This window comes from Tetrao urogallus, assembly GCF_951394365.1.
Source record: "Tetrao urogallus genome assembly, chromosome: 4".
Lineage (NCBI taxonomy): Eukaryota > Metazoa > Chordata > Aves > Galliformes > Phasianidae > Tetrao > Tetrao urogallus.
This window is the reverse complement of record NC_136817.1, coordinates 70,392,204-70,403,197: the sequence shown is the minus strand read 5'-3', so window position 1 is coordinate 70,403,197 and position 10,994 is coordinate 70,392,204.

The window sequence follows — 10,994 nt, the reverse complement described above, 5'->3', positions numbered from 1 at the left end:
GATGGTCTCTTCTAATTTACAGATACCTACAGGGCATCCAACCATGCAGATATTCTTCTGGATCTCTGGTCCATCTGATGGCCTTATCTCATCTCTTTAAATCCCGCTTTTGGGATAGGAAGCAATACCCGTGGCATCCTCTCACTGAGATCAGACATAAGCATCTCAGAACCATTAAGATTGTAGAAGATTCTTGGGTCTGACTCCAGCCCATCCCCACTATGATCACTGACCATGTCCTCAAATGCTCCACGGTTCAGGAACACCTCCAGGGAAAGATGACTCCATCACTCCTTGGGCAGACTGTGCCAATGTCTCATGGGTCTTTCTCTTCTTTCTTGGAGTTTGGAAAGCCAAAGCTCACCTGGAGTTGAATCTAGTGAAGGATGTAAAGGGCAGCAGAATGGGCTTCTACAGGTACATCAGCAGAAGAATGAAGAATAGGAAAAATGTGGATGTGCTGACATACTGAGGGGAAGTGTGGAGGAAAGACTTAGCATCAGTGGAGGAGAATCAGGTTAGGGAATGCTTAAACAAATAGCCTCAAGCTCGTGGAACTTGATGGGATCTACCCACAAGTGCTAAGGGAGCTGGTTGGTGTCATTTTGGAGGCATTCACAATTATCTGTGAAAGGTCACAGCAATTGGGAGAGGTATCTGAGAACTGGAAGGAAGCTAATGTCACCCTTAGCTTCCAAAAAGACAAGGAGAATCTGCAGAGAACCAACACCACTATATATATACGTATATTATAGTGAGAGTGACTGAGAACTGGACCAGGTTATCTAGGGAGGCTATGGAGTTTCCATCCTGAAGATGCTCAAAACTTGAAAGTGTATGGCCCAAGCAACAGGCTGGAATTGACCCTACTTTGTCAAGAAGCTTGGTCTTCATGATCACCAGACTTTCATTTCAACCTCAACCTTTTTGTGATTCTGTGATATAGATAAAACCTGAAAGGATTTTTTTGCTCCAATCTGCCCCAGCAACAAACCACTACAGCAACTTGGAAGGGAGTGCATGGAAGACATGGCTTCAAGTTCAGCTCCTACGAAGAGTCCTAAGGGAGGAGAGTTCAGCTTCTGGCTGCTGTACTTAGGAAAAGCTTTTTTTCATCTTTTCTGTTTTCAAGTGGAGAATGAAGGAATAGCTTGCAACCCCACTGCAGAACTATCACCAGCTTCAGGAGTTCTCCAGACCCAAAATGGGGAGTGGGCCCTGGCCTGCCACAGAGATGGGTGGTGTAAATGGTTTGGCTTGCAGGAAGCTCACCCTAACTTGCACTGTAGATGTAGGCTTAGGTATATGTTCTAAATCAAAGCTTTTCAGCCACTCACCATTTCAGATCTCTGTAAGCACCCCCGCTGAGGTGTCAGCCATTTGATGAAGTAGGAACCAGAGCATCACTTTGGCATGTTGTTCAGAGACACAACACCTGAATTGGGTGTTCTTGATTGCTGTCCACAGCTCAGGTTAAGAAAAGTCCGTGGGTAACCACAGCTCTTTAAACTGTAGCTTGAAAATCAACTGTTCAACTCATCTATCATTTGATACCCTTGAATAATTTTGCAAAGTTAAATTTCCTCACCTATTTTCTGCATATGGATACCTGAGGTAGTCTATATTATTTTTTCAACGTGGAAGTGATTAAGTGAACATCTTCAAATCCATCTTATTCTACTAATTCCAACAACTTCCATAGAACACCATGCACAGAAATACTAACTAATAATTTTTAAATAGTATTATTTACCAGAATAGACAGCATCTGTGGATGCTGTTGTAAGCTATTGTGCAAAGAGATTTTCTCTGCCTCATTTTATCCATGAGGATGGTGAATAAATAAAAACTACATGGATATAATTGAAGTCAACATAAAAAGTATTTGGTGGGGAGCTGTATGACTGGGGAGACAGAAAATATGGTGGAGCAAGTGCTTCTGTTCTTATTGTCTCATTGATTCCAAGACACAGCACTTGCAGATGGGCAAGCATTTCATCTACCTGCAACTTTTTATATATATAGGCAGATTTGTGGAGCTCACCTTCTCTCTTTCATTCTAGCTAACTATTCTAGCCAGAGCACCCATCTCTCTCAGTGCATTTATTTTTATCCATCTAATCATTAAGTTGTTTGTGCCTTGGTAATGGTTATGTATTGCTCCATCTGTCCATTGCGCTTTGCAGCAGTCTAATCTTACAGAGGTTCAGTGATTTTCAGGGCCTTAGATGTCCAGTTCCAAAAGACTGGCTTTTTAAACAGAATTCTGTTTGAAATTAAGAAGGAAAAGAAGGAAATCTCACCAAGCAGAGAATTGGCATCTACATCACGCCCCATAAATGCATTCACAGAGGAAGTATTCCAACCTCCAAACAGGTTGCCAGACAATCTGACCTAAGCTGAGACGACTGAGCAGAAGAATTTCAGGAGGTCTATCAATGTTGCTTTTTCGCATACAAGTTTTATTGTATTGTCAACACATTCCTGATGCCTTTCAAGATGAATGCACATTTTCCAGATTTGATTTCCTCTCGGCTTCTTTTGTGGCTTCTTAGTTCGACTGTGCGAGGAAAGGGAAACTAAATTAAATTTAAGCAGCTCGGAGCTCTGCAAGGGATGGTGCTCGGGGTGTGTTGGCTCCCATCCGCATCTGCACAGGCGCCGCTGATTCATGCATATGAACAAGGAGGTGACAATCATTTATTTCAGAAGCCCGGCCATTCGTTGCAGAAAGCTCGTGCCCCCCTCCTGCTCCTCCAGGGCCTCCCCCTCTAGAATAATAATACATGATTGAGGGAATCATATTCTCAGAAAAGAGGGTCGGAAATGGTTCTGTTGCTCTTCGGCAAACTTTCAAATAAAATAAGAACTTTCTATTATTAACCATCATTATGGTACGGAATTTTCCCACACTGAGCAGAGAAAATAGCTCGAGAGGGATTCAGTTTCAGTGAGTGTCACAGGAGGCCATGCAGCCCAACAGGTTAGGCACTGCAAAAACTTGGGAAAACCAGAGTCTGTTCCTCACTGCTCCAGTGATGACTTTCTCAATGTCCCATGTGTTATCTGGGCCAAAAGCTCCTGGACTTTTTGAGTGTGAAGTTACCTCCCCGTGGCATCTATCTTGAGTATGTCAGCAATGTTTCTCTGCAGATTTAACAAGTGCACAAAAAAAAAAAAGCGAGGATCTTGCACAGACTCCCTTGCAGAGAGGTGGCAGAGATGCTGCCTTCTTATGTTCTTCCACCTGCAAGTGTGTGAGCATAGAGTGGACTTCTCTTGAATGACGTGGCTCTCCTAGTTGTAGTGGGGGTGCTGACAACCCTTTCCAGAGATGGATGGTGGATGGATGGGTGGATGGGTGGATCAATGGAAGGAAGGAAGGGAAGGAAGGCATAGGTATAGGTATAAGGAGAGAAGAACGATACATTTCTGTGGGATCCTCTTGTTAAAATATTGGCAGTGCTTCACTGAGTTTAGGACAGGAAGTGATGAATATTTCACTCAATGGAAACCACACAGGGGATTTGAGCTGCTTCGAATATATTTGCCATACCTCCTACCAGTTCTCTAGACATAACAGGAAACTGAACGTTTTATGAATGTGCAAACCTACCTGCCTATAAATAATACAGAATAACTTAAGCGCAGAGTTAAAAGGGGCAAAGCAGGTTGAAAATGTTACTGATCTCTATCCAAAGCAATAAACCCTCATGCATTGTCTACTAAGATATTGCTGTACTTCTCCAGAACATGATTGTTCCTGGAGGTTAAGCAAATCACAGGCCTGGCTGGAGGGTGGTATAGAAACTGCATGAATTCTTCTCTATACCATGTTGGATAGGGAAGCAAATGTTCCCTTTTCTCGTGGAGATAATTTCCACCAAACTGCAGTTCTCCTTGTCCCTTTAGTTGGTTATGAAGTTCTACAATGCTTTTCCTTCTAAATAAATACAGTGTTAGGGCAGGGGGCTTGACAGGCACTGAGCTCACACTAGTCCTGGATGCTCTGGAAAGGTGGGTAACATCTGTCTCTCTTCTCTGGACTGTATTTTGGAAATGTCCTGGGCAAAAAGAAAAGTCTGAATGCCTTTCCCAACAATGGCTGAGCTTGAAGCACTTCCTGTCCCCGTACTTTGCAATGTGCTGCTTCTCCACAACTCTTTCCAGCACTGAGAGAAAGGTATGCAAAAAGAAAAACATTGCCAGATTTTCTCTTCAGAGTTGGATAAGAAAATACAGGTGCTAGGTGGTTTCCAAGCAGCAATAGCATTTTCACTTTGGTTGCGATGCTGGAAAATCTTGAAGTGTATGTTTGACCTTTCCAATTGGGAATAGCCTCACTGAAATGAACAGTTCAAGCCTGAAGCCGCACGTTCTCAAAAGCAGGGTCAATATCTTGCCAAACGTTTGCAGGACAGCACATCTCCTCTGTGAGCTGCCACCCAAAAGAGGGAGATTCACTTGTTGGAAAGACTGCTTTGTAATTATGCCAGAGGACTTCTAAATCAGTGGGGCAGATGACAGAGAGGCTGTGAAGTGGAAATAAGGCTCTGAAGCTGCTTTCATTGATGAAAGAAAATGAGTTTAGGAGTTCAATCTGGTCAGCCAAACATCCTCCCAAGACAGAAGGCTGTAGCCAATATACACCAAGGAAAGAAGCTGAGAGAAGAGCAGGATCTAATGATAACTGTTCAAAATAACCTGTGCATCTCTGAGTTTCATTCAGCAGAAATTCTGTATCCAGAATCAAAGACTGGATGCTGTGTTGAGGGACATGGTTTAGTGGGAGCTATTGGTAATAGGTGAACGGTTGGACTGGATGATCTTTTAGGTCTTTTCCAACCTTGGTGATTCTATGATTCTATGATTCTATGATTCTATGATTCAGATAGCTGAGATATCAGCTACAATTCTGTGTGTGATTCTGTGTGAATCAGGAGGCAATTGGATGAGCCTGAGTAAGGTCCCTGCCCAAAGGTCCCTATGGTCCTGGCAGAGGATGGGAGGGAAGACAGTGATGGTCGAGGAGCAAGACCTCCTAGCAGAAAGCATCTACTTCTCCCCTGGAATGATCAGTGCATAAATCATTCATCCCTCTGGCACATTTAGTCCTTGGCCTCTCACCCATGCTGAATTTTCCCCCCAAATCTTACGGTGCTCATTGGGAACCCACCAGCAGCATCGTGATCGTTCCAGGCATGAAAAGGAAAGGACAGCTTTGGGTCAAGAAAACATTCACTCAGAAGTCTGTGAATCGCCCACGTACAGCAGAGATGTTGGTTAAAGTAAAGCATCTGCCCAACATCTTGGCTGGGTTCGGGTCACATTGCTGATGAACAGTTTATTTCATGAATTCCACTCTGTCAATTAGCCATTAACAAAGGGCACGTATATTCAGATACAAATATAAATAGGTTCTAAGATTTGTATAAATGAACGTGTACCCCCAAATATTCATTATTTTAAAGCATTTACTAATGTATTTTCAGATTAATCCCTGGTATTTGGATCACTGCCACTATTAATACTGGGCTGCCTTTAAGTTTAATAGTAGAATTATATTTTAAAATATATGTTCTCTGAAGCCGATTTAATGTTTTCTTAATGTTGAGATTTCTTTACAATTGCTTTAAAAATGACCTTTTGACCAAAGAGAAAATGCAAGAATAATTCTTCCTTTTATTTCTGGGCAGCACGATAATGTTTAAAGGAGAAAAAAAAGACATGAATACCCCCCAAAACTAAAATCTTTCAGTATATATATTTTTCCTTGTTTTCAGCAAGAATTTTTAATTTGAATGTGTTGAAACACCACATTCTTTATTCCAAAGACTGCTTTTTTTTTTTTTTTTTTTTTTTTTTTTTGAACAGTTTTTGATGTGTGACATAGCTGTTATTTTACGAGAAACCTGAAACATTTCGCTGGAAATTTTTACTAGAGAAAAAACAAAAGTTCAGTTTTCAAACTCTTGCACTCACACGCACCAATGGTATTTTTCATTCATCCAGCCCTGCTCTTTACTCTGGATCTCCCATTGGAAGCAAACAGCGTAGGGACAGAGCAAATTAGCTGAGCTAATAAAGCAATTCAGATTAACACACCAGGAAACGTTCCTTTCTCTCATTCATCAGCTCCTACTTGAGGTAGCCTGCGCTAAGATTCCTCTAAGATTTTCAGAGCAGGGTATGAGCATCATCCAGTTGTGATCCAGATGAGAGAAGGAGAGCTGGGGGGGGTGGAGATTAGCTGCTCCTTTGTCAAAGACCATCACCTTCATAGCTTGGCCCAGACTCAAGAGCTGTCATGACTTGTCCCATGGGACCCCGCCGGCTGGTGAGGTCAATCACATCCTTCCCACAAACCATTCTGCTCAGACTCTTCCTATCACGATGGTGCCTTCCAGTCCGATCCGACGGCAGCACTAAAAGGGAAGAGGCGTGGGGGATGTCTCACTGCTGTGTATTTATAGCGATACCCGAGCTGGGCTGTGGTCACTCCAGCACCGGGAGCATGATGATAGTAAGGAAAGAATGTGTCCAGGAGGGAAGGATGGCTCACAAACAGATGGAGGGAGCCCACAGACCCAAAATCTAACAACACTCAGCAAAAAATACATTACCGCATGGGCAAAGAGCTGTCTCCCCCCTCACCTCATCACCACTCACATTCCTAACATACAAGGTGCTATTGTTTTCCAGCCCTTGATTTACTCTTCCTAAGGGTGCTGCTGTCTGGAATTAGATGTCAAGAAAACGTGGCTTCGATACCTACTGTCCCTTCACAAATTACCCCTTTATTTCCAGAAGCATCTCTCCCAAACAGGATTCCCCCAGCAGATGCTTGCATTTCTCTCCTGTGGCCCCAGATCAGAACTTGAGACGCACCAGAGTTTCTGATGGATTTGGGTCCTTTATCAAAGATGACAAATTTGGTTATACAACAGCAGGGAAGTATAGGGAAAGAAGGAACAGGGAGACAGAGGTTTCTGGTTTAAATTCTGAGCAAACTCTCTGTGTTGAAGGAGCGTCTTCTGCATTACAGTGTGCAGTGGGTTGCAAGGATCCAAGATCTGCATCTGCCTTAAGACACTGAGAATGCCTTTGAGTTAAGATCCACCTCTCCAAGTCTCAGTTCTCTTCTCAAAAGGACAGGGAAGTTTCTGGTTCCTGAGTTTCAAGTTGCCTCTCCAACTTAACTACACAAAAGAGCAAAGCACTTGCCCTGGGCTGGTTGCAGCACCGGTCCTATAATCAAAATAATGATAGATTGTTTTGGGTTGTTATTCCGATCCATCTTGCAAAGTCCAGTTTGGAAAGGTGTCTTTAATTTCCAGTTTGCACAGATGCAAATGATAACTCAGTGCTGGTTTTTTTTTGGCTCATTGCTCTTGGCAGGTAGCATCAGGATTAGTCATGGCCCAAGACAAAAGACCCAAAGGATTGCGATTTGCAGGTGAGTGAATGACACCGTAGATTTGGAGGTGGACATCACTTCTCACCCGTGGGCAGATCCTTCTGCCATCTTCAAAGTGAGCTATTATTCTGAATTAGATTTGCAAGGTTCCTTGAGATTCCCAGACGAAACCCTGTGGAATTCATAATTTTAGTACCTGGTAGTTAGCCAAGTCATCGTTCCAATCGTTGCCTCTCTTTTTATTTCGGCATGTTCCATTTGTTTATTTACTAACCTTTTAATAGACACATAAATGTTTCACCCATTGTCCCCGTAGATTAAGGCCAGATGGGATGACCTTATCATAGCACAGATCATGCTGCATCTTTTCCATAGCTCTGTTTATCACGTATTTTGGAAAGACATCAAGCCTTGATTTAAAGGCAGCAACTTGCAAAGAAGGTGGCTTACTCATTAAGAAAAAAAATCAAGTGATTAATACCTCCCTGTCCCTGGAGATGCTCAAGGCCAGGTTGGATAGGGCCCTGGGCAGCCTGGCCTGATATTAAATGTGGAGGTTGGTGGCCTTGCCTGTTGTGGGGTTCGGTGGACCTTCATCATCCTTGAGGCCCCTTCCAACCCAAGCCATTCTATCACTCTGTGATTCTGTGATTAAGTGTTCTCTCCATTAAAAACCTTCAAAATCTTTACTGTATTCTGAGCGTGGCTGAAGTAAGAGAGTTTGTTATTTGTTTTTTTTCTAATTTAAATTGAAAACACCCAGTTGGTGACTTGCAATCTAGCGGAAGCGAAGACGTTCATTTCTATGAAGAGGCTCTGCTTTGTTGTTACTGGCACGTTAAACACGTTAAGTAGACACATTCTGGAAATATGCTTTTGATCAGAATGGTGATGATATAAGATAAACCTTCCTCACAGAGCCGTTGAGCCAGTTAGGACATGTCTTTTATTCCATGAATGTCATTAAAAGCAAAGAATTCTAGTTATCATCAAAATATTTAGCTTATGTCAAAACTTGAAGTGTTGGAGAGGTTTTGGTGAAAAAAAGAAAAACAAACCTTTCCCATTTTTTGGCAAACAGAAAAATGTTAGGGGGGAAGAAAGCTAAAACTTTCAGTAACAGTGAAAAAGTCAGCTTTTTATATCTACAATTTCTCAATGGAAACTTAAAAAACAAATTTTTGTGTGTCAGTGGAAATTTTTGCTCTGGTGAAAATGTCTCAAGAGAGCATTGGGACCAACTGCTTTTAGTCATTGGGAACCTCTTGAGATCAGACCTGCTCACTTTCTGAAGGTGTTTCTGCCTCATGATTGAACACTTCCAGAAGGAAATGAGGACCCAATAGATTTGGGGGTTACGGGTATGCATTGGAGGACACAGGTGCTGTTGTGTCACACCAGTTCAAGTGCAAACCTGGTCCCTGTCCCTGTTTATAATTCAGAATCAGAGGTGTTCACAAGTCTTTTGCTGCAGATAGAACAAACCATGCACAGATCATGAGGGAAGGAGCCAGTGAGGACAAGGAGGAAATGTAAGACATGGTTAGCAGTGGGAAAGAGCTGCCTCCTTCCTGCAGCTCTCACTGCTTTGAGGATGCTTTGCTCTATCTCCTGTATTGACAGGAGTAAATGGTGCAGAGCAAATTCTTCTGCGTGCAAGGATGAGTTCCTACTACGGGTGCCTATGTACACACAGAAGGCCTTTCTATTTATGTCTGTATTCCCTAATAATCCCCTTACTTATTAACCATTGCCAATGAGGTTAGAGAAGGAGGAAGAGATCCCAAAAACTCGTGAAAGATAGGCAGCCAGATGGAGGCAGGGTACCCTTGAAGGAAAGGCTGCAATGTAAACATGCTCCTTATTAGTCACCAGAGAATCCACAGAGGAGCTCACCCTCCAGACATAAATCCACAGCACACTGAGCCAGAGGGCTGCGTGTTGCTTATAAATAACAGCTCTTGTTACAGCAGTAATTTGAGCAGCGGGAAAGCAGAGGCATGCTATGACTGCACTTGTTCTCTGCAGAGAAGACATAAATCCACATCTTCTGGTCTGCGTAACAGCACAACACGCTGCAAGCACCAGGAATGGCTCCGGCAGTAAATCACGGCCAGCTTCCAGCTGCTGTTGCTTCAGTGATTTTTGCTGAGCAGCTTGTGCTAGGCTGCGTGTAACAGTGTTGTCCCTAGAGGATGGAGGTGCAAAGGGTCAGGCCTCCTTTTGGGGGGAGGCAGGAGGCACAGAACCCTGGCTTCATGCTCTACGCTGAGAGGGGAGGATCTGGAGAAATGTTCCCATTACGGTATGATTGGTCATTGCTTTGTGATAATTACTGTTTTAAGAGAATAGAAGTACTTCAGATATATGGGAGATGTCTCTGTTTATAATCATAGAATCACTGAGGTTGGAAAAGACCTCTAGGATCCCCAAGTTGAATCCCAAGCCATCCCCACCGTGCTCACTAACCATGTCCCCAAGTGCCACATCTCCAACCTCCAGGGACAGTGAGCCCATCACTTCCCTGGGAAATCAGTTGCAGTGCCTGCTTTCTCTTTTGGGGAAGAAATGTTTCCCAGTAGCCAATGTCACCCTCCACAGGTGCACCTTGAAGCCATCACCTCTTGTCCCATTGGGTGGAAGACAGAGGTTCAAAGCAGCCATGCCATTCTGGGCTGGCACATGGAAGTCACCTGAATGTCTCAGGATGGCTACCACACCTCTTAATGCTTTGGGGTTTTAATTAAGTCATAGCAGCCTTCCTCTCAGAGCTAAATGATACCCTCAGGCAATTTCCATGTATGCTTGTGACTTCCATTACATGAAATCAAATTACTTGCTCATTTTCAATGTAAGATAGTTTCAGTTTTCAGGGAATTAATTGTTCTCCCTAGCAGGGGTAGGTCAGGAAGATACGGGTTTGGATGACAGTGAACAGTGGACATCTTTATACTATATAATCAACAGGAACCTCTTTACAATATCAAGAACAAAAGGAAGAAAAGTAATTCCTGTCAGTATCTAAAAGGGGTTGTAAGAAACAAAAGGGACAGACTCTTTAGCAGAGACTGCTGTGATAGGACATGGGGTTTCAAACTAAAAGAGAGGAGATTTAGACTGGATATAAGGAAAAGGTTGTTTATGATAAAGGTAATGAAAAATTGGCACAGGTTGCCCAGAGAGGTGGTGGGTGCCCCATCCCTGAAGACACCCAAGTCAGGCTGGATGGGCTCTGAGCACCTGATGGAGCTGTGGATGTCCCTGTTCATTGCAGGGATTGGGACCAGATGGCCTTTAAGTGTCCTTTCCAACTCAAACCATTCTGTGATTCTACGACTCCACGACTTGTGATTCAATTCACTGCCTGGGGAAGCTGTGAAGTGCCTGTCACTGGAGGATTTTAGGAAGGAGGCAGATAGCCATACATATGTGCCAGAATTTCTCCAAAAAAGCCAATCCTAGATCAGGACGAGGTGCATAAACAAGGTAACCCCTGAAGAGCCTTCCAGACCTTTTATTTCTCTCATGCTATTTGAAAGCCATGTGCCTTCCTGCAGAACCACCAAGTGGCCAAGTT